General features: G+C 34.7%; 1 protein-coding gene across 4 annotated transcripts in view; it reads left to right on the top strand.

The window, feature by feature from the left end:
* The window catches only part of ush (u-shaped), a 181,032-nt gene that overhangs the window by 96,425 nt on the left and 61,614 nt on the right, over positions 1-22,993 (top strand). The window contains exon 1 of one of the 4 annotated variants that reach the window (XM_064437080.1): positions 14,469-14,751. The exons of the other annotated variants lie outside the window; for them this stretch is intronic. The gene's annotated coding sequence lies outside the window, so the exon portion shown is untranslated. Of the gene's footprint in view, positions 1-14,468; positions 14,752-22,993 lie in introns of those variants that run through there. 4 annotated transcript variants of the gene reach the window in all.

The following is a 22,993-nucleotide window of genomic DNA, read 5'->3' as shown; positions in this document are numbered from 1 at the left end:
TTCTATATTTTTTATGATGTTTGTTTCATATGGTGTTAAATTTTTGGCAATTCATTGTTCAAATAAAAAAATATCCAAAGTTATGACCCTGACTGTACATACCGCGGTGAAGCCAAAATGTAAATGAGACGTGGCGAAAAGAATGAGATTATCTCGCTATTAGGTGTAAATGGAACCGGGATGAGGTATGCGCCACAATTACTTTGTCACGAAGGTGCGACGGGCCTGCGCCGGCGCACCTGTATCGCGATTGGAGGAATGCACGCCAGGGTTTCTAGATTTGTTGGGTTTACCAGATTTTTTATTTGATTCGAACTGAAAAGGCATATACCTATGTGTTGCTTTGCCATTAATAGAAATTTCAATTAAGATCAGTAGACTACAAATAACTTTATTGTATACTAGCGGCTCGCCTCGGCTGCGCTCGGATAAATTATAATAAAAAAGTAGTTTGTTATTCCAGAAGGTTTCGTCTATCTCTGTGCCAGATTTCATCAAAATCGGCCCAGTAGTTTTTAAGTTTATCACCGATACTATACGAGACACATTTTTTAAATATTATTTTGCATATATTTTATATAATATATTTGAGAACGTAAACTTTAAACTCCAAACTGATATTATGTTAATGAAATTTTCACACCGTCTCCACTCCTAATTACTGGTGGGCGATAACGCGACGATAACGAAACGATAACGTCGCGATAAACAAACGCTAACGGTTTCCAAGAATGTGTTTATATTAGTTTGTTTTGTTCATTAAAATATACATCTGATGATATAATATGAAAATATACTTGCAATAAATATGTTCATACATTTAGAGACCTATTGCAGTATAATTTAGAATTTGTGCCGAAGAGGTAGGGTCATTGAAAATGTAATTTTAACCATGGCACTACCAATAGTGTTACAGGAAACTAAAATACCCTTGCCTCTGCCGTTAGTGCCAAGTAACTACGTAAAAAAGATTAAATTTCTGTCGAACACTTAATGGTTTGTGGTATAGGTATGTTGTCAATTCATTAAAAGACTCTTAAAACTTAGAGTTTAATAAAAAAGTGTGAATGTCAAATGTTTGTGTATAGAATATAACATTCTTTAGCTGGTACCATTAGATAATAAAATGTTTTGATAATAAATATCGATATATCGATAAGTATACAGTTTTTCCAATTCTTATGGCATAAGAAATAAAAAATAAAAGCATATGATATTTTTTTTATCCTTAGTGAATCACGCTTTTCTCAAAAATCCGATTCACACGAACCGTGTTCCGTTAGAGATCTGCAATCGATCGATTCTCTTTCAATGCACGTGTGCACTGCCTTTTGCGATGCACAACATTACAAAACAAAAACGACGTAACTTACGTAATTAACATCGAAAATCCATTCTAAATTATATCATAACAAGGATCAAAATTGCTCGGTTCCAAATTTGCCAGGCCGGATTTAAAATCTTCAACATTTTCACAATTTACGAATTTAATTTATAAATTTATTTCACTGTAAATAACAACAAAAATACTTCATTTTAAAACCAATTTTATTTTGTTAAGTGTAAGGTTGAAGTTAGCTGGGCATTGTTGATGTTTTGTAACATATCAGTCTTAAATGACTTTGTTTGTATGAAAGCAGACAGTGTACTTGGAGATAGCTCGCGATGGGTGGCTAGACGGCCTACAGACGAGCGATGGTTGAGGTATGCCGACTTATTTGGCGTAATTTATGAGATATTTGGTCGGCTGGGAATAATATTGTTTTCGTGTTTACTGCTTCGAATTTCAAATGTAAACTGAATCGAACATTTGTGTAGTTTAATTTTACAGCGTTTTCTGGAAATTAAATTAAAAAAAACTTTTGAAAGAAAATTATATCGATTTTCACTCTCAGTTTTCTATTTTATTTTCGTCTAGCTATTGCCCACAGATCCGCCTACGGTTTTCTATGCTTTGGCCTATATCTATTCCAAATTTCATCAATAACAGCCCTGCTATTTTCACATTTTTATTATTATGAATAATATATTCGTTTTGTCCTTATAATTTAACTTTTTTTTATAACTAATAACCCAAAGGCCTCCCCTTCTGCCTTCCAAAGGTCTCTATACTAAGCCATTTGTTGCCAACCACGCCGAAACTTGTCTCTGTGTGAAAGACATACAAAGTGGGAATTTGGACCTAAACCCACCGCGCTGGTCCAGTGCGTATGGTGGGTCGCCAGAGCCTCGTCAGTAGCAGGGCGCACCGCGTGCAGGTGAGGATGACTTGGGTTGATGTTGTTGCCCCTTACGCCCTATAATTAACTACCTACTTATTTTTTAAGGCAAATAAGGCACAATACAATCTAAATTGATTATTGCAAACAAGATATATATTATTCCACGTGTAAATTACAAACAAAGCTATAGACAACTGTCAGTTATACATGTGACTAACAGGGCAAAGAACAGATAGATTACTGAAGTTAGCTTGAATGTAATCACTATTGCTAAGATATTAATATAGATAACACCACTGTCTGTCTGTATGTGTAGGTTTATCGATGCATCGATGATTCAATACGTTGACTCACTCGATTGTTTTATAACCTCTTGGCAAAATATTTACATAAATATTGAGGGCGTGAAGTAACTTCTTTTTTTAATGTTAACAATTCTATCTATATCTAATATTCGAATATTAGGTATGTTGAAAATTAAATCTTCGGAAACAGAACTCGGACTTAGATTTTTCTGTCGCTTCATTCATTAACGTGCAATGTTAGTAATGAAACTTGTTACGTTTGAGATGAGAAGTTCAAAACTAAGAAGTGAAAACCGTATTAAAATCAGTCCGATTGTTTTTGAGTGATCTTCTTTTCTGGGGTAGGCACTTATCATTAACACAGTATTTACATACTTATATAAAACATAGTCGCTCCCCGCTGTCTGTCCCTATATATATATGCTTAGATCTTGAAAACTACGCAACGTTTTTTAAATAAACAGAGTGATTCAAAAGGTGTATAATTGTTTCGTTTTACTCGAGCGAAGCTAAGACAGCTCGATAGTTTTTATAATAAATAGAATATGACAATAGCATAGATAACATCGTAACCTATATTAAAATCACCCATGACTTCATGGGTTGACGTTTACACACCCCCTAAGGGGATAAGGAGAGGTGGACACGGGGTCAGATATTTCAATTCGCTCTCGGATATTGGCCGAGTCGTGACGACGCATACATCTACTATTCGCCTCCTTTCCGCGTGTCCACGCCTTATCATAATATTGAAATCTGTGCACACTGAGTTATGTGACGCCGGGTTTATGGAAGGTTTTAAATATATGTAAATATGGGGTGTTTATGATGTTTTATAGTTATTTGGATAACAACTAGTAGTTTATTCTCCGAAATAAAGTAAAAAAATAAATCTTTTGGATTAGCTTTGTAGGAATTTCGTAATAAAATCTCCCTGTACCATCCTGGTGTCCTTCGCATGTGTGACGCCGCTAAGCTCGGAATCTGCGTAAAAAAATAACTTTTTCAAGATTCGGCTATGATTTTACAACCGATCTGCCTATTGTCAGCCCTTCTTGGGAATATTGTAGCTGCCTAGGCTATGTAAGTATCTCTTAGTCGTCCCGTTTGACATCCACGGGCAGATATGTAATGGATCTATTTTAGGGCGGTTTCGCCACAATTTATATATGAGGAATAAAGTGTGTGTGGATTTTATTTTACACGTAGGGCCATAGGTGTAAAATTAACTATGAATTATATATGTAGGTATAGGAAGATTAGTGTAATGGGATCATAGCATCATTTAACTGTATTCAAATAAATATGGCCACAAAATAGACATTTGGATGATAGTCTGCTTTAAAAATAATGAGCTATTTAGAACCCAGTTTAGAGCCCTAAAATTGTGGCCCTTAGTACCTTTGGTTAGAGGTCAACACGTAAACACAATCGATCATAATATGAACATATAATTTTGACCCCTTCATAAACTGAGGTCTACGATTTTTCCTTTCTCCTCAATGACCAACGAGTGCTTTTTTAATAATTCCAAAAGGTTATTACAAAAATAAAAGAAAATCAAGCAAGATGTTATTACAAAATAAAATTCATTTAAATATACGTATATTTGAATAATATAAATATATGATATAATTTGATATGAATACAGAAACCCAGAAAACTAAATGTTAAAAAAACCTCCATTTTATGTTGGTGCCGAGTCTTGTGACATTTGTTTCATATTGGATTTAGAGTTTATTATTCCGTGATTTTATCAAATCATCTCACTGTCATATTTTATTTATTTCTACTACCGTTTTTTTTTTCCCACCAAAATAATCAAATGTCATTCAAGTAAAATATTTCTTTCGATACACGTGACATCTTAGATTCGGAGACATTCAATATCTGACGATTCTGGATCTCTTCAATTTCCTATTTCGTCCGTCTAAATGTCATGTGGAATTTATTCAGTTTTTCCCGCTCCTAGCCCTTGATAAGTATCTGTGCCGCTGAATGTGTTTAATATTTATTTTCTACATAAATATAGGTACGAGGCAAAAATAAAAATCTTTGAAAAAAATTTTTACTTAAAATCAACGCTTAAAGCGGTTAGTAATATTTTTCATTTAACTGATTCCACATATTGTGTCACATGCATCAGGTGATTTAACCCATCAAGATCGGAGGCGAATTGTCAAAATGAATAATAAAAAAAAAACTGTAGTTACTGTTTAGCAGAAACCAAATCTATAAGAAAATTCAATACAATATACTTAGTTCGTTTTTCAAGGTGAAAAAAATTACTAGTCAGCATTTAAATAGTAAATCCTTACCGTGGGTACTTATATAATATTCATGGTTGTGGCAACCATTAAAATAAAACAAAAATAAAATACAAATTCGACGTAGTTTTGTTTGCGTAAAAATATAACTGATAACTAATCCAGTGAGACATTAGTAAATGTTAAAACGAACCACAAACAAGTCGACAAAACAAAACATTCAGAACAAACATATTTATCAAATATCCGGAACAATTCGACTAAACAGAGTGAGCTCGGCAGTTTCCGGGTTTAAAGTAACAGATAAATAGAGAGCGTGTGCGCCATCTTTAAATTTAATAAGTCGCGGATCGCGCTTCGCCGAATTAAGCAGGGTACACACTCGACGCATTCAAAATTAAAATTCACACGGGAAGATTTCGAATAGGTATTGTTAATAGCTCATTGCTAACACAGGTTAGCAAATATGAAAAAAAATTAACATTTTTACAAAAATTAACAACTCAAAAGTCTTGTCAAAACTTTTGTCTTTTTTATTTAGTTTTTGTTGATCTATAACTATTGATGTGTTATTGTATGGATAAATGAATTATTGCTATTTCAAAGAATTATAACAATACAAGGTTACAGTCTGACAAGAAAGTATAGGAAATAAATGAAGGACTGTCTCCTGTTGACTGACAACAGACAATGTTGACTATTCTATATAATATTGCGAAGGCAAAACAATGTAGTTCGTTGAAAATCCATATTCTACTTTTCCTAGATACGAGATACACATACAAAACATATGTATTACATTACCTATTAGTTTACATTGGTATAGCTATTAACAGTATAGTAACAATTTAGATTAACAAAACCCGGGACCTTTAAATGGGAAAGTCTAAAACCGGGAGCGCCTAACAAATCCAATCACCAGATCAACAAAACAAAACGATTGTAGAATACCGAAACGTTCCCATCACTAGCAGGAAATTAGCACTGCCTCGGGATTACACGAAATAAGATATTGTTTATACCATCTACACGTTCATTCGTTTCATTCATTCGTTTGAATGATGCTCCTTTGTTCGTTCCGTTATAAATGATTTGGAGCGAAAATGTTGTGATCGGATAGTTTATTTTGTTAAGCGACAGAGTTTATTAAGGAGTTAATGGCCAGTATAGAACTTATGCGTATGCAGCAAGTATGCGTAAAGATTTTATGGAATTCTAACACACCTAATATACACACGTAGTGATGACGATTTCGGGGTTGCTCTCATACGAAAAGTTATTCATTAAGCGTGTAGACAAAATCTTAACTGCAGTTGCAACAAAGGTTCAAACCATTACACATATACATTTAAACTGGCCTTTGCCCGCGCCTTCGGCCGCGTGAATTTCCCACGGGAACAGTTATTTTTTCTGGATGAATGGTACCCCTTTGTCCATCTCCATGCTAATTACACGTGTAAATTTTCAATAAGATTGCCTGAGTAGATAGAGAGGGAAGAGGTAACGAAGTTACTTTCGCAATTTATATTATTAGTTGTGATATTTCGTGTACTGTCTCATCAAATACGTGTGCACCAAGTCAATTTGTCATATTTAGTGTATATAAACGACAAGAAGTGGCAACTTCTTTGTCTGCGAGGAGCTATCTCGCCGGGACCCGCTTCATTTCCTGAGCTCGCCTCTTGTCGAACTTGCTGGACGGCATAAGACACGATACGTAGCGGATTTACATTTATATATATATATTTTTATACATGAAACATTTACATTGCGTCCATTCTTTTTTTACACGATGCGTACACGATATGGAAACTGGATATTAAAAGAGACAGCTTGTGGAAGTAAGCTACGAGTTGGTTTGATATGTTTCGTAGTTTCTATGCGAAACACGAACGGCATGTCCAGGATTTAAATAACAATAAAATAACTGCACTGGCCACCAAAGTTGTATTAGAGAAATAAGTTGACAACGTTATTCTAATTTCAAATATTTTTCACTGTCAAGAAAATTGCCGCCGATAGTTGTGTCGTATTTTTGTTTTCCAATATATATTTACATTTTAATTGCCACTACACAAGAGTTTCATTTATTACGACCATAGATATTGTTCACGGCACGTTTAGCTGGTGTTACATTACACCAGTTAAATTCTACAGTTCAATCTATTCAACTACTTCCCGTGACAACATTTAGTAGATCGTTACGGAACCTTAACACCGCCGATTCCCTATATTACAAACTTTTATTTAGTTTCACCTTTGTTGTCTGTAATCAAATTTTGCATGTTGGATTCCTCCTACTTCCAGTTCTCATACTGGGTTGAAATTTCCCACGTTGCTTCAGGCTCCATTACAATACATTATTATGATAAAGCATGACCAGTCGGTGCACCCAATATCGGCTCCCAACGAAGGACATCGTCATCGGTTTACAGCACGGCCATGGGATTTTTGTCAAGCGACAAGATCTCTCTGCCAACAATAAAAGCATGTGGCAAAAATGTCACTTTTGTAAAAAAAAAACTTGTAAGCGTTAAATTTATACCACAATATAATGTCTAGACTCGCTTCAGCCTCTCAATCGCACCACATTAAAAGCTAGAACACGGGAGGATAATCACATTGTTTTGCTTTTGATTCATTGCACTTAATATTCATAAAGTTTGCATTCACAATATTTCTTAGCGATTGGACATTGTGCTGTTTATCTACTTGCTACCTCAATTAGAATTGTTTTTACGACACTTTACTTGGTTTTCCTTTACATATTTATATAATTATTTATTAGCACTATTAGAACGGGATGGTCTTAATCTATAATGGAACCACACGCAATTTGTGATAGATAATCGAACCTGAGACCTTTCGATTCACAGGCTGGCTTTATTGTAGCCAGTATAAATAATTTGATATACTCATTTATTTATTATTTACTTCAATCATTATATTTATAGACATTTCATTTCTGCACTAAATACTGATGAAAAAAGAGTCTCGTAATAAGCATAGTTTTATATCTCGAAACATGTGTTTACCTTTATTTAGCAGTAAAACATTCAAAAATAAAATAAATAAATAAATAAAACCACAAAGAGCCTGTCAAGTATATATACATAGTCCCACTTCATCTAGAGGAAGGGAGCAGTCACTAAGGGCCATTTAGCGCGATTATAGATTAGCTGGCTGCTCACTTGAATGGCTTGATCCCGCCCTTGGTCCTTCATTGAGGCTGAGGTTTTTCTTTAACTAGACTCTCTCTCATCTTCATTCACATTAGCCTGGAGTTTTTCTCGTGAAATCTATACTATTTATTATAAAGAGGTACGCGTTTGTGAGTTTGTATGTTTGAAGCGATTTCAAAAATTCTTACACCATTAGAAATGTACATTATCCAATATTGCTATAGGCTATTATATCTCAAAATTACTAGTACTAAATCAATCTTCATAATGATAATCTTCTCAAAGGATTTTTATGCACCTCGATTATGGGTAGGTTGCATCAGTCAACTTTGACACAAACGACGCCATTTTGTTTAAACGTCAGCGGCGTTAAATTTAACGTCAAAGTTGATTGTTACAACCACCCTAAAATTGTATTATTCCAAACGTTGTGCTTCTACAAAAACCAACTGAGTAAAACTGTGTGTATAGCCTAGTTCTTGTAATCACATGTTTAGTATAATATCAAAACTTTGGAAACATATTGGTAGATATTAAAGGCTTAAGGGCGTCACAGTTGCGTAATGCAATAGGTAATTGAATTATTGTATTTGCATTTTTTTTTAATTTTAATTTTTCATGCCGCAATTGCTGTAACGTAGAATACATGTTTCTATAATGTAAGATATATCATCTGTGGGCTGAGTTCGGGTTTACTTTTCACTTCTCACTAGGTATCGAATCGATTCGAAGTGAGACGCAGCGGACCAATCACATTGCAGGCTTGACGTTGTATATCAATAACCAACTGTGAATGGTTAACTGCATCTCACCGCGAATCGACTCGATAGTGAGACGTAACTAACAAAGTCCCACTACGCACATTCACACTATATTCTAGCAAAGTATAGAATCTTCTTCATAGTCGTATTCCTCATGGATGAGGGTCGGGGTCATGGAATTAAACGTGGAATTAAACACACACAACAACTTTCTTGGCATTAATAATGAAATGTCGAATAGTAGAATCCTGTCTCCTATTTTTGACGACGTCGGTGGCGCAGTGGTAAAGTACTTACCTCTAAACCAAGAGGTCCCGGTTTCGATCCCCGGTCGGGTCATGTTTGATGGAAAATGATCTTTTTCTGATTGGCCCGGGGCTTGGATGTTTATCTATATATGTATATGTTATAAAATATAGTATCGTAGAGTTTTTATCTAGTAGAGTCTAGAACTTTGAGGCTAGCCCAATCTGTGTAATTTGTCCTAATATATTTATTTATTATTCATTTGCCACACCCCAGGCCTAAAGTTTAGCAGCAGAATTTCAAAAACTCCAAACGGCATCGTGAGAACAGGCCAGCATTTATTTATCTGTAACTTGCGCAAGCGCAGATCCGATCTGAGATGCGGGGATTGCGGCTAATGATCCTTTTGGTAATTCTGTAAATGCCAGGACTGGTTCCACAATTAGTGTAGATCCTTGTGAAAATCATTATTTTATGTAGTATACGTTAGTTATGTAGACCATATGTTATTTAAAGTACTTAGACTCAAATGATTGAGTTACCTAAAACCTGATATAATTTTATGATTGTACAATATATTAATCTGAAAGGGATCGGTAACTTATTATTTTAAAATTAAACTTTAATACATTATTTTTTCAAACAAAATCGAAACTTTAATAGGTTTCTCAAATTTTTCTTAATTTTTATAAATATCAATACACATTTTATATACTACAATTTTGAACTTTATTGGGCGAACACTACCAATGTAGCGTCTCTTATTAACTGAGCTACCGACGCCAGTGCCTAACCTATTCATTAATCACCTACATATTTTAATTGTGTCTTTTTTACGAAACCAGGGAAAATCTAAGTAAAAAAATCTAATTGACAGCAAAAAATTCAAAGGAGTCCATTCCACTCAGCACGAATCGAACGCTCCCACAAACAATTGACGACGTCTCGCAAACACTGATTGGCCGCGCGCGCGCCCTCTCCGCGATGCTGCTACAGATTGTATCAGCTCGTCTTTCCCAGCCAGCTCTTTGAGGAGCCATTGATACGGCGCTGAGTGGAAGAAATCACATGGGGACTCAACTAAGCTGTAATTTGCGTGATTCCTATCGTTTTCGGCCTTTGAGACCTTTGAACTTGTTTCATTCAATCGAGGTCGTATGATGTTGTGGAAATTCTTGGCTTTAATAAATAGAATAGTTAGAAATATCCCACTAATATTATAAATGCGAAAGTTTGTGAGATTGTATTTGTGTATGTTTGTTACTCTTTCACGCAAAATCTACAGGAGGGATTGTTATGAAATTTGGTACACAGGTAGAATGTAACCTGGAATGACACATCACTCACTCTTTATCTCTCACTGGGTCACTCTTTATCCTGAATTTCCCACGGGACCGAAGCCCCGGGGCGCAGCTAAATATTGAATTACCTAAAATATCTTGATCTGTATACAAACACCAAATATTTTGTTACTCACTCTTGCATTAAGAATTGAACTACAGCTAGATACAAAATAAATTCGTTCGAGAATTTCCAGTAAACTTCCGTTTTAATCCTTCTTTGTATCGAACTACATTCGAAAGTTCAGAGCCGAATGCGGGCACATCGATCACAAACAAACATCTCTCTTGGAGCCACAATCTCTGTATTATCTATGCAACTTCGAGGCTACAACCAGTTGACAAAGTGCACTACGTGATATTGCAGCCATTACTCCTAGTGATTCATATCGGCCACCCCCCAGCTCCCTCCGCCGGCCTTCGCAACCCCCAGCCTTGCAGATAACGCTACACTGTCCAGATATACCTATTAAGGATGCAACACCAATCCCCGAACCGAAATAACGCCATTTATGGCTGTTTACATTGTTTCCCAAAGGCTATTCAATCGAGAACAGATAAAAAAGTAAGAAAAAATGAAATGTCAAAGTGACAGCGAAATGCGCGCCAAAACTACCGCAACAAAACACCGGTGGGTCGAAACAATCAACAAATTCGCATCGTACAAATGGATCGGACATTTATTGTCCGCTATCGTAACATTCCACCTCTGTTGTTTATAACAGAGACGCCCAATTTGCTCGGAGAGACTTTTTATCTCGTTTTTCCAACTTTTTTTTCTACACGCCAAACAAAGAGTCGATATGACAGGTCTCAATGTAGAACGTGCGGTATCGCCGCTCGGGCACGACGAAAAACGAGAATCGAGTAATCGAGCAATCGGGTAAAAACAAGGAGCAGGCAGGCCCACCGGCCCGTGACAATTGCATCTGCAGTCGAATTGCAGACGCCATGTTGGATTATTGCGCGTCTATTTCGATTAAGTGTCTCGAACACGATTCGATGGCTTTGTTTTAGTTTATGTTTCAATTCTCCTCTTTTCATTACATCAAGGATAATAAATTGCAACATTGTTTCGGCATCACGTTGTGTTTTTTTTATACTAATTAAAGCACAGATATTACCTTCGTATCCTTTATAGTTTTTAATGTTAATAAATACGGTAGTTTTAAATTAATCCTTCGCATATAAAAACTGTCTATCTAACGAAACAGTCCGATTCGAGTGAATATTTACCCCAAATGAACTGTCTAAGTATAGCAATTTATATTCCATTAAAATCAACGGAAAACATCAAAGCATATCCATAAATATGCTACGTACTTCAAATTTACTCTACAGTTCAGATAAGTCTGTAAAGTCGATCCGAAATACACGATAGATAAATAGAGCTGTCCAAACCTATTAAAAAGCAACCGCCACTGGCTATCAAAGTTTCGCCAACCGGTCTGCGAACAAGCTTGTGAACACGTTATTCTACGATAGCCAACCTTCTCGGAAGGTCTACGCCACAATAGTGTTGAGCTATTCTTATTTTAATCGAGTATCGTGGAACGAGTATCGTGCGCGCTCGTGCGGAACACAGATAGTGACGGACGGCGGCCGAGGCAGTCTATTCATATTTTTCAAATTTTTACCCAAACTTAAATGCATTGAAAACTGTTTAGATATGCTGAGGTTTAGTGTTGTGATAGTTATATAGAACTGTTACGTATTCAGCGTAATAAAATATTAACGTTAAACTCTATATAACTTACGCAAGAATTGACGCATGATCATTCTCACCCCTTCATACCTCTTCATGTGGAAAGCTGAGTGATTCAATAAGCTGTCTAAAGTTCAATTGAAATCAATCAAACGAATTCAAGTAGAAACCTATTCGCGAAAACCAAGCGATCAGTGCACGTCAATCATAGACTTTGACAGTTTTTAAAAAAGTCTGAATTCTTCCCGAACGGAGGAAGCAATCGAGATTTCGATTTGACGTTTGTTACAAAAGCGCGGGAGACGGACCGCGCGAACGTCACTCGGTGGATGGATTCGAAAATTAAAATCTCGCGTTAGTTGGCAGCACTGACGGCTGTCGCGCGTCGCCGGCAGTGTTGCCATTTCGATTTCAGGCTTGTTCTAAATATGTCATTTCTTTGTTATCGAGCGACGTGTACGGGAAATGAAAGTCCATCGAATAGACACCATTATCGCGCATCGCGTAATATAATATGGCGTTCACTATCCTGCTAATTAACAGCTGATTTTGATACCAGCCAATGGTGGATTAAGGGTGGATTTACTCCAGTTTGTCGACAAGTTTGAAACGCGTTGACTTACTACTTGTTGATTTAGTGGCTAATCTGCTAAGTAAAGGAAGAATGAGTCAATTTTTAAAACAAATAATAAAATTATATTTTTCAACGAAAACCACATACACTATTTACAATTTTGTCCATCAATTAGATGAGTTATTTCAAGAAAAGTTTAGATACTATATACATCTTATGCAGCGTCGCAAAAATACAAAACACACTCAAACGTAATAGAAATAGTATTTCGAATTCTGCGACGCGAACTCTTATCGCGCGGAGCAGTCGAAAACTTTTTCAGCTGCAAATAGAGTGCTTACCAACTGAGCGACGTCAGGTGAAACAGCTAGCCTGCGCGACGCGATACGTCACTCATTCCAATTCCAATTTCAAAATGTTTAGTGAATAGGCGCGTTACGAAAAAAAGTAAGTGTGAATTTTCTATCAGAATATTTATTTATTCGTATTTTTGAAGTGAAAACTTCTTTAGCGGCGTTGTGCACTTTTTGTGATGGGTAATAAATGTTAAACTCGCGTCAGGACACGTGACCCTGATCGTATGAAAATGCGTATGAAAATTCGTAAGACGTCAAAAATGCACAACGGTAACATTCAAGTTTTCACATCTGCCGGCACTCCCGGAGTGCAACCCGTTTTTTTTTTTTTTTCAGTTTCATTTGTTGAGTGATATGGAATAAAACAAATACATTGTTCATTTGACATTTGCTGGTTAATCATCATTATTGTAGAGTGAGAATAGTTAAGCATCAGTAACTATTCTCACTCTCGTTCAACATCGGAAACAAATATAATTTAAACCGTTACAATATCTGGCTTGATTTGAAATTGACAAGAGATAGAGTCGTTGCAGCCGAAAGATCCAAGACAATTAAAAGACTTGGAGGTTTCCAATTATGATCATGAAACATCCGTCTTATATTTATCCTATAATTAACGACGTGTGTAAAAGTATTCTAATTTTCAACCAGCAACACATCATATAAGGATCAATTAGGCATGCATATTTTCACTGTGTTGTCGATAAGATTACGTACTGGCAAATATTCGTGATGGCACAACTTTAAACCTTTTACTGGGAGCGAAGATCATCGCCGCACGCGCCCGCAACGGCTTATCTTTAACACAAAGGAACTTTTGACGATTGAACAAACATAAAGCGGATCGCGATCGCATCTCGCGGACAGGTGACGAACGATACACCCCATCTATTTGTTTTATATCTATGTAACACATATATTCAGTGATCTATGCCGTGTAGGTTGATTGATGGCTATGGGACACATAGCCCTTAGTCTCCTTGTACGATGTCCACTGGAGGATATGGAGTGGTCCTATTCTAAGGTCGGAACCACACACCTCCAATTGTATATTCATGCTGTTGCTTTATTTATAAGTTTAGTATTTTAGGTTAAAATACAATATACTTGTCTGGGTTCTATAAAAGCCATTCAAGTACTTTCTTCGAGGTTATCACATTATCAACTATGACCTCATTTCCATGGCGTATAATTGAAGAAATTTGATATTACAAATAACAAAATATGGAAATTAATATTCCAACAAAATCTTTACACACATCGACAAAAATTATCGATTTTCGTAACCTTGCCACCAAAATATTATCGAAAACAGTAGCGACCCGATAAATAAAACATAACAATAAATAGATTGTTAACTACACAGATCTTTATCGCGCTATGTAATCCGGCGTGTCCACTGATAACGTGGCTGATAAGGGAATCGTAAAAATCGCGCCTGATTAAACTGCTATCGTGGTCCTGATAACCGCTTCGGTTGGTTGCACATTGTTAGTTCTTGCTTGGCTGTGTAGTGGACGTACCGCGTAGTGTTGCCAGCCAGCACGTAAAATTAAAAAGAATAAACTTTTTTTAACGCTGTCATAACCAGCCAGTTGAATCTCATTTTTAAGAACTATTTAAATGCAATTTCCAGTTATTTATTATTTCAAATTATTAATTTAATTCTAGAATGCATATTCGTGCTAATTATAAAAATGAACATTTATATATGCTCGAAGAAATTCGTTTTTAATAATAATTCGATTTGGTTTTCACTCCTGAATCGAAAAGTGTGAGAATATTCTGAGGTAAGTACAATTTTATTAAGTAAACAAAACTTCAGATAAGTCTTCAAAAATAATACATGAGGAAACATTTATAATTATTGTACCAGATAATGTGTTGTTTTAAGTTCTAACTTCTTAGAACTTAAAACAACACACCAAAATATTTTACTAAATGCAGACATAAGTAATAACTTATGTCTGTATTTAGTCAAATACTTTTTATTTGCTATGTTTGTAGACTCTACTCTTAACTTTGAGGGTGTGTCTCCTCTTTCAGATGTCTACAACTAAGAATAATAAGCGTTTGTCGTTTTTTCGTTAACTTTATTGATCGGTTTAATAATTGTAATACTTTGTAATATTTGAATTTTATCATTAAGTATATCATCTGCTTAACACACACACACACATAGATAACCTAAACTTATTAACCAATACTTTCATAATGTATTTATTTCAACTGAGAAATAAAACATAAATTGTCGATTTTTTTTTGTGGCTGAATCCTGGCTGGATTCAGTTTTTATAAAAATAAAACGTATAAAAAATTTAACGCATTGTTATTTTTTTATCATTTAAATAAAGAATAGAATAATTGACAGCTTTACGTACACGCGTGTAATAGTATTATCAGTAGCTTATCAAGCCTCACATTAATGTCTGCAATATTTGTTTTTATCTGCCATGTAAAATTGTTACAGTGGCTCTGATAAAACTTGTACGGGTCGTTATCTATCGACAAATCGGCCAACGTTGGCCACACATAATTGCCCAAACATTAGACATTGCTGCAGTTGACAAATAATTTTAAAAAAATTAACCCGAAACCGAAAGCTAGTAACATTAGTATGTTTTTTTTGTTACTTCTCACGATTTATCTGATTTACGAATCTTCTTGAAACTTTGGACAAAAGGACATTGGGTACTTTTCATTCCGGAAAAATAAATCAATTCACGAAGACGAAATCTAATCTAATATTAGTAAGGATAGATTTAAGGACGTCTAGAAGTTGGCCATCCAACATTGGCGTATTGGCCCAACATCGCCAATGCCCGCAGCGTGCGTTTTTCCGATTTTCGCATGCGCGCGATAAGGCCGATTTCCTTCTTATCGCAACCCCCGTTATCAGTGCAGTTTGTTTTGCTTCCAATCGCTTATTCGGAGTTTAACCAAGGGACGTATTCTGGTTATTTAAAAGTTTTATATATATATATATATACATTACTAGCTGCGCCCCGAGGCTTCGGTCCTATAGGAATTTTAAGATAAAAAGTGCCATAAGTGTTATTCCTGGTTATATTCTAACTGTGTACCAAATTTCATGGTAATCGGTCCAGTAAATTTTTCGTGAAAGAGTAACAAACATACACACATATAAATACACTTACATCCTCACAAACTTTCGCATTTATAATAATAGTAGTGTTATGGCCTTTACCCAGCAGTGGGACACAAAATAGGCTTTTAAAAGAAATTATTTTCAAACTCTGTTATGTTGTACCTAAATTAGTTAATTATTATAAAATAGTCGAACAATTGGGGATGTTGACAACAGTGCAAAGTGGAGACGAAAAAGTAGGAAAGCGGACCGTAGGCTCCAACGCTCAATGGCTGCGGAAGAAACGGGACAACGATCAGTTTGGCCAACTATATTTCCAGTCGGATTAAGTCCTATATATGTTTGATAATATCAAATTATTTTTTGAAATTACTGTGCGAAGTATAGAGGAGGATATAAGTGAAGAATATTCATGCGAGAAAAGCCGCGGGCGACAGCTAGTATATTAATTATATCAAATTGTACGCGTGTGGTTATTATTTGTAAATGAAAATTTGAAATATATGTTTGTAATAGATAATTTCTTTACCAAAAACTACTTTTTGTAACACTGATAATGAAAGTTATCGATCTAATTATTTATCATGCGATTGATTTTATCGAAAACGAAATAAATTCGATTATATTTATCGATATATTTACTCAATTATCTATAGATATGATGCTTATATTATTATAATTGATAATCTGTCAGGTATTGAATTAATATAATATAAATTTCTATGTATTAGTTTTTAATTACATGTGAAAAAATAAAATTAAAACTTTAATCATGTTAACTGTTCTGTTACAACTACGAATTAAACACATCTTTGGTTGCGCAATGGCTATAAAAATCGGCATATTATCGATATTTTTGTTATCGATAGTCGAATCTCATCGTCACTCTAGGCCATAAAAGTCGTGGGATCACGTATCCTATGTCAGTAACGTATTTAAAAACGTCTAAAATGTTTAATCACCGGCACAGCTCGGTTCAATCGACACGTAAATTTTATATTTGATGATATCTATACGATAATATTATACAGATTTATATATCAGGTGTCGATCGATCAAATCTTTATTCTCATGATTTTGTTCATGAGTAATATTAAGTTTATTATACTAGAAAATGTATTTTCACATACAGTAGTTGTTCGTCGCGAACTTTAGACCTTGCGAACACAATAAATATTCATGAGTTTTTAAAAAAATTGAGAATATTTCAAAAACTACTTTTACTTTTAAAAATTCTATTGACAGGTCCTACATACCTTTTAAATTTCATCAAAATCAGACCAACGGTTCGACAGTTATCGCGTTACAAACGTAAGTTTATATGTATGTAAACGTAACTATTATAGCCACTCTATTTTAAACAAATAGTTTTCGAAGATAAAGTTAACTGACCGAGCCAACGAAGCGAGCGAGGTCTACAAATCAATTTGGGGCTAAAATACATTTTTTGTATGTATGTATGTATGTAAGTACATAATAGAGTATCTATAGTAGTAAAGAGAGTGATTTCAATAATTAATTTATACTTAAATTTATATCTCGTGAACTTAAAACAAAATACTTTTTCAGATTTTATCAGTAATCTTCTTTTTTCGGTTTCAAATCAGAAAGATAATGGTAACCAATAGCTAAATAATGTAATAAAATATTCGATATCCGATCTAGAATTGAGGAATGCAAATGGCATCTATCCAAGCTTTTAAACGATCGGTTCTGCATCGATAACTACATGTTACATCACTAGTGTTCAAGCCCACCCAAATATTTGAGCCGATTAAGCAAATCGATTCTCGAATAAGAAATTCGATGCAAGTATCCGAATTATCACTCGCATCTACTCCCGTTTATACTGTATTAAAGTCACCGCCTTGATTTATATTAAATCGATTGAAATTGTTAAATTATTTTATTGGTTGCGTGGTCGAATTTGTACTAGATTGTGAACACATACCGTGTTTTCTTTTAATGTTTATTCGATTTACGCCTCTATTGTCATCGTGTTAGAGTATAATGTGTTAATTAATTATAGGTTGTAATCAAGGCAAGATCGCTGGGTATAAATCTAGGTAAGAAAAGTCGATTGTAGTGGGATAAGAAATTGAGAACCCAAACGAAAACATTTGAGATTTTATCTGCCTAAGTTTTGTTTCTTGTTGAATGTTGATACGTCACCCACCAATAAACATTTTGTTAAATTTCATATACCTATAATGTGGAGCCCACAAACAGTTTGAGTAGAAACAACGCGACGCGACGCGCGCTCCGTTCAGCGCGCTCCCCACCACCGCGCGAGTTGTGCCGTGATGCGAATTACGTGTGCAGTATCAATGTTGTACTATAAATATATGTAAATATTGTAAAATAAATTATTCTACTTCCATTCTTCTCATTGGCATTTTATTTCGAGTAGTCTAAGCACACTACACCTACTTACACTTTTTATCTATCTCTATATACAAAGCCTATATATAAACACGATAATTAAATATAATTTTTATTAATCGGTTTTATTATACGCGGTTTTAGTCTGATAGTAATACAAGCTTTATATATTTTTTTGTTTTTCACATTTGACTTGACGGTTGGTAAATTACCTATTGAGATAAAGAGAGAGTAGTTTGACCCTTGATATAATTGTATTAAAAAGTACAAAATCATAGTAAAATCATGAAAACCCTTGTTTTACAAGTAGGAAACAGCAAGTGGCGACACGTGCGTCAGCCTACCTCAGTTATCTATGGTCGAGTGATGTGAACTACTCATTTCCTGGAAAGGGGCTCTAGTCTATGGTGTTTGTGGGTAGTTAAGCACTTGATAGGACACGTGGCATGATTTGTGATTTTATTTGGTGTGATATTAAACGATTTACTTATTTGAAAAAAACATTTACGTTACTGATTTACAATACATAATTTTATTAATCAATATTTCTATTGATCAATCATTTTTTATTTTTCTATCCAATAATTGTTGTCAAATACTTAATTGGAAACTTGACAGGCTAAAAAATTAAATACGTAAAGGTATAAATATATAGAAAAACGAAACACAATAATTGAATGTCAATTTGTTTGATCAGTTTTATTAATGACGTAGGTAATTTCATATATTTTGTTGCATTTAAGAATTTTTTTTTAGTTTTTGACATAACAAAAAAGTATGTCATTTGACAATTTAATTAGGAAAGTAGCCAATTTGAGTTGTGAATAAATTGAACGAAAATACTGGTCAGTGAAACTCTGTTACTCATGTACAGTGTATGCGGGTCGATTCCTCGTTTACAAATTCGATATAAAACTAATTGCTGGTACTATTTTTTTTTTCTATATTAATGGGTCTACGACACATCGTAGCAGACTTGTAGACCCAATACGCTGGGTAGCCAAAATGCTGATAATTATAGTGATGATAATAATAAATAATAAATATATTAGGACAAATCACACAGATTGAGCTAGTCCCAAAGTAAGTTCGAGACTTGTGTTATGGGATACTAACTGAACGATACTATATTTTATAATAAATAGATATATAAATAAACATCCAAGACCCGGGCCAATCAGAAAAAGATCATTTTCCATCATGACCCGACCGGGGATCGAACCCGGGACCTCTCGGTTCAGTGGCAAGAACCTTACCACTGCGCCACCGAGGTTGTCAAATGATATATTTTCTCTATACTTTCTTTAGGTAAAATAAATACAAGTACAATTTGTTTCTGCATTTGTGTACATTTTCAATATATATTTTTCATTGCAGGTAAGTCGTCATTATCAGCAACATTACACTGAACAAGACGAATGAAGGAAACACACACATTAGCATTCAATACATTATGAGATATCACTGATGACAAGGTAATGTATTGCTTAAAAAGGTGTGTGCTTTATTTATGAATTTTTATGCTTTGATATTAGTCGTAATATTGAAAAAATACTTTTTCAGCTCTTTTAGTATTGTTGAGTATAGCCAGCCAGCTATTTAGCCAGCTATTTAGCCAGTTTTTATGAGTAAAACCGTACTTGGATTATTACCATGTGGTCAAAAATGTTTCACTCAAATAGTCATAGACAAAAAGACATTGTTTTTTCTAGCGGGAAATTGGTTTTTAATTTGTTAAAAGAAATAAAATCTATTCTAATAACTCTTTTCACAAATATAAGAAAATTAAGAATGGTGTGATGTTGATGTTCCATTTTTGTTACTCTAGTTTTTACAAATTGTTTTAGATATAATGTTAACTATTCTTATTAGTTTTAATGTACACACATTTTTTGGGAATGCAACCTAGATTATAAATCCCTGTTTTGTACTTTTTGTTTAGCAATAGTTGTGATCTGTTATGTGTGATAATAAATAAACAAATTACATGTTTGGTAATATGTACTCAATTTCTTACGTTATTTCTATAAATAACGTTTAAGTACAGACGGTCAATTTTAAGTATATTTCGCGTATTTTTAGTGTCTTCTAATTCCAAATTAAAAACAAAATATTTTTAACTGCTTATATCCCACAACTGTTGAATATGATCTTAAATTATATTTAGGCAAAAAATAATTGCACAGTGTTGCCCTATGGCGATTGTATTTTCTGCCGTGTTGCTAATTTATTGGGACTGTCGTGAAAAATTGGGATCTCGGCGAGGGAGTTAATCCTACCGATTAGGGGAGTGTCGAGATAGACTGCGACCAAATCGAGCGACATTGCACATTGGCTGGTTAATCTCATGACTGGGCAAATAATGGTCGCATACACAGGTCGCATGCTTTATTTTTAAGCTATTTTTTTTTGTTGATTTTTTCGAAAATGATAGAAAAGTATTTACTAATCACAAAGAATTACCTATGCTTATTATAAAAATATCATAAAACAATGGATCTCTCCGTTCGTTGACATGTATTTGAGCTTATCTTATAAACATTTTTTCATATCTAAGACACCAGTCAACTTTAACCTGCGCAGAAAAACCCAATGTCCGCCATTATAATATAAATGACGAGGCGGCGCGCGCAACTAGGCTAATGAATGGCTATGTCCGCTCTCTGGAGACGAAGAAGTAGAAAAGCATCCCTGGACTTTGAAGTCCAACGCTTGAAGAAACAGAGAAGGCGCTCAGATGAGAGAGACTATTTTTATCTCATTGTCATCTACAAAAATGATATTTATCAAACTACATCCCAACTTTTACTTGCGATGCAACTATTAATGCGAAATGTTTTTCATTTTCGCCTTTGCAGCTGCAAGACCGATTTCGATGAAATTTTGTGTGCATATAGTTAAAGAACCCCTATCAAACATACGCTACTTTTGTTTAAAAAAACAACCCCCAAATCACTATAATAGGGGGTGAAATTTCGTATGAAAATCATGTCTATTCTGTTCACGCGGTCGAAGCCGCGCGCAAAAGCTAGTGTGGAATAAATAGAAAATGACGAATGGCCACAGATAGGATAATTACTCCGCTTAGCCCACATATCTGAAAAAGTTGAGATAAGGCGGGCCACTCGCGACGCGACGCGGAGACAAATCTGCACAATTACTTCGGTCGCTAACGACGCGATACTGGTCCACGATTTATGGACCCGGTTCTACATAGATTTTCATAATTTAAAAGGATTCTCGAAAGGTGGCATTTGATAAGAAAAGGAGTTAAATAATTTTGATATATCTACTTAGGTTTTTAGGTTCTTTTCAGATTTCGGAAATAGCATTTTTGGAATGTGATCAGACAACAATAATCTTTTGGGTTAAAACTACCTAATTACTTCATGTAAGTACGATAATACAAAACAATTGCCGGCGAGATCGGTGGCGCAGTGGTAAAGTTCTTGCCACTGAACCGAGAGGTCCCGGGTTCGATCCCCGGTCGGGTCATTATGGAAAATTATCTTTTTCTGATTGGCCCGGGTCTTGGATTTTTATCTATACTCGTATATGTATTTGTTATCAAATATAGTATCGTTGAGTTAGTATCCCATAACACAAGTCTCGAAGTTACTTTGGGGCTAGCTCAATCTGTGTGATTTGTCCTAATATATTTATTTACTTATTCATTTACTTACGAAATAAAAGGTTGTGAATTAAAGTATGTTTCTGACAATTTAATTGCAATATTTCATTTTTTAAAATATATTTTATACGTGAAATGTAGGTCACATGAATATTTTAGTGAAAGAATACAATTGAATTGAATTTAATTGAATTGAATGGATATAAATAGTTTTTTGTATTTAAAAAGTTCCATACATTCAACCTATTTGCAATATAAATATAGAAATTACTTATGTATAGTGTGTGTAGTTTATATAATGTCCTTATTACAATGTCATACCTTAAAGCTTCGATTTTAGTATTCAAAACTAATACCAAAAGCGGTTTTACAACAAGAATAACCAAACATGAAAACTCGTGAAGTTACACACATTACAAAAAACTTGAACCAACTTGAGACAAGACTCATTTTCTTCAGCCCCCGTCCGTCACCGTGACGCCCGGGGCGGGTAACTCGCTTAAAACTCAGTTTAACTCAGTTTAATGTATTAACCTCGTTTAGACGGGTGACTTATCGCCAGACAATTTATCTGCGACACGAAAAAACGTAACGCAAAAAGTTTAATAAAGTCGCGAGCGAGTGTCGCGACAGATATGGCAACTTTTTAACGTGTGTCGCAGTTTGATGAGGCTCGCTCTTTTGGGAGAATTTTCAAAGTGATTTACCCTGAAATTGAGGACCGCTAACGATTGTTTGATTTTATTACATTGTTTCCCAGCCTTTTTTGTTTAAGAGTTTTTGTGGCTGTATATGTTTTTTTTACAAAGAAACAAACAAAAGGAAACATCATCATTATCAATTAGGTCAACATGAAAAATTATCTTTTTCTTTTTGACCTGAGTCTTATCTATATATGTATAAGTTATAG

Source organism: Plodia interpunctella, chromosome 1 (genome assembly GCF_027563975.2).
Source record: "Plodia interpunctella isolate USDA-ARS_2022_Savannah chromosome 1, ilPloInte3.2, whole genome shotgun sequence".
NCBI classification, from domain to species: domain Eukaryota; kingdom Metazoa; phylum Arthropoda; class Insecta; order Lepidoptera; family Pyralidae; genus Plodia; species Plodia interpunctella.
Note: the sequence above shows the minus strand (reverse complement) of the source record. Positions and strands in the feature narration are given on the sequence as shown.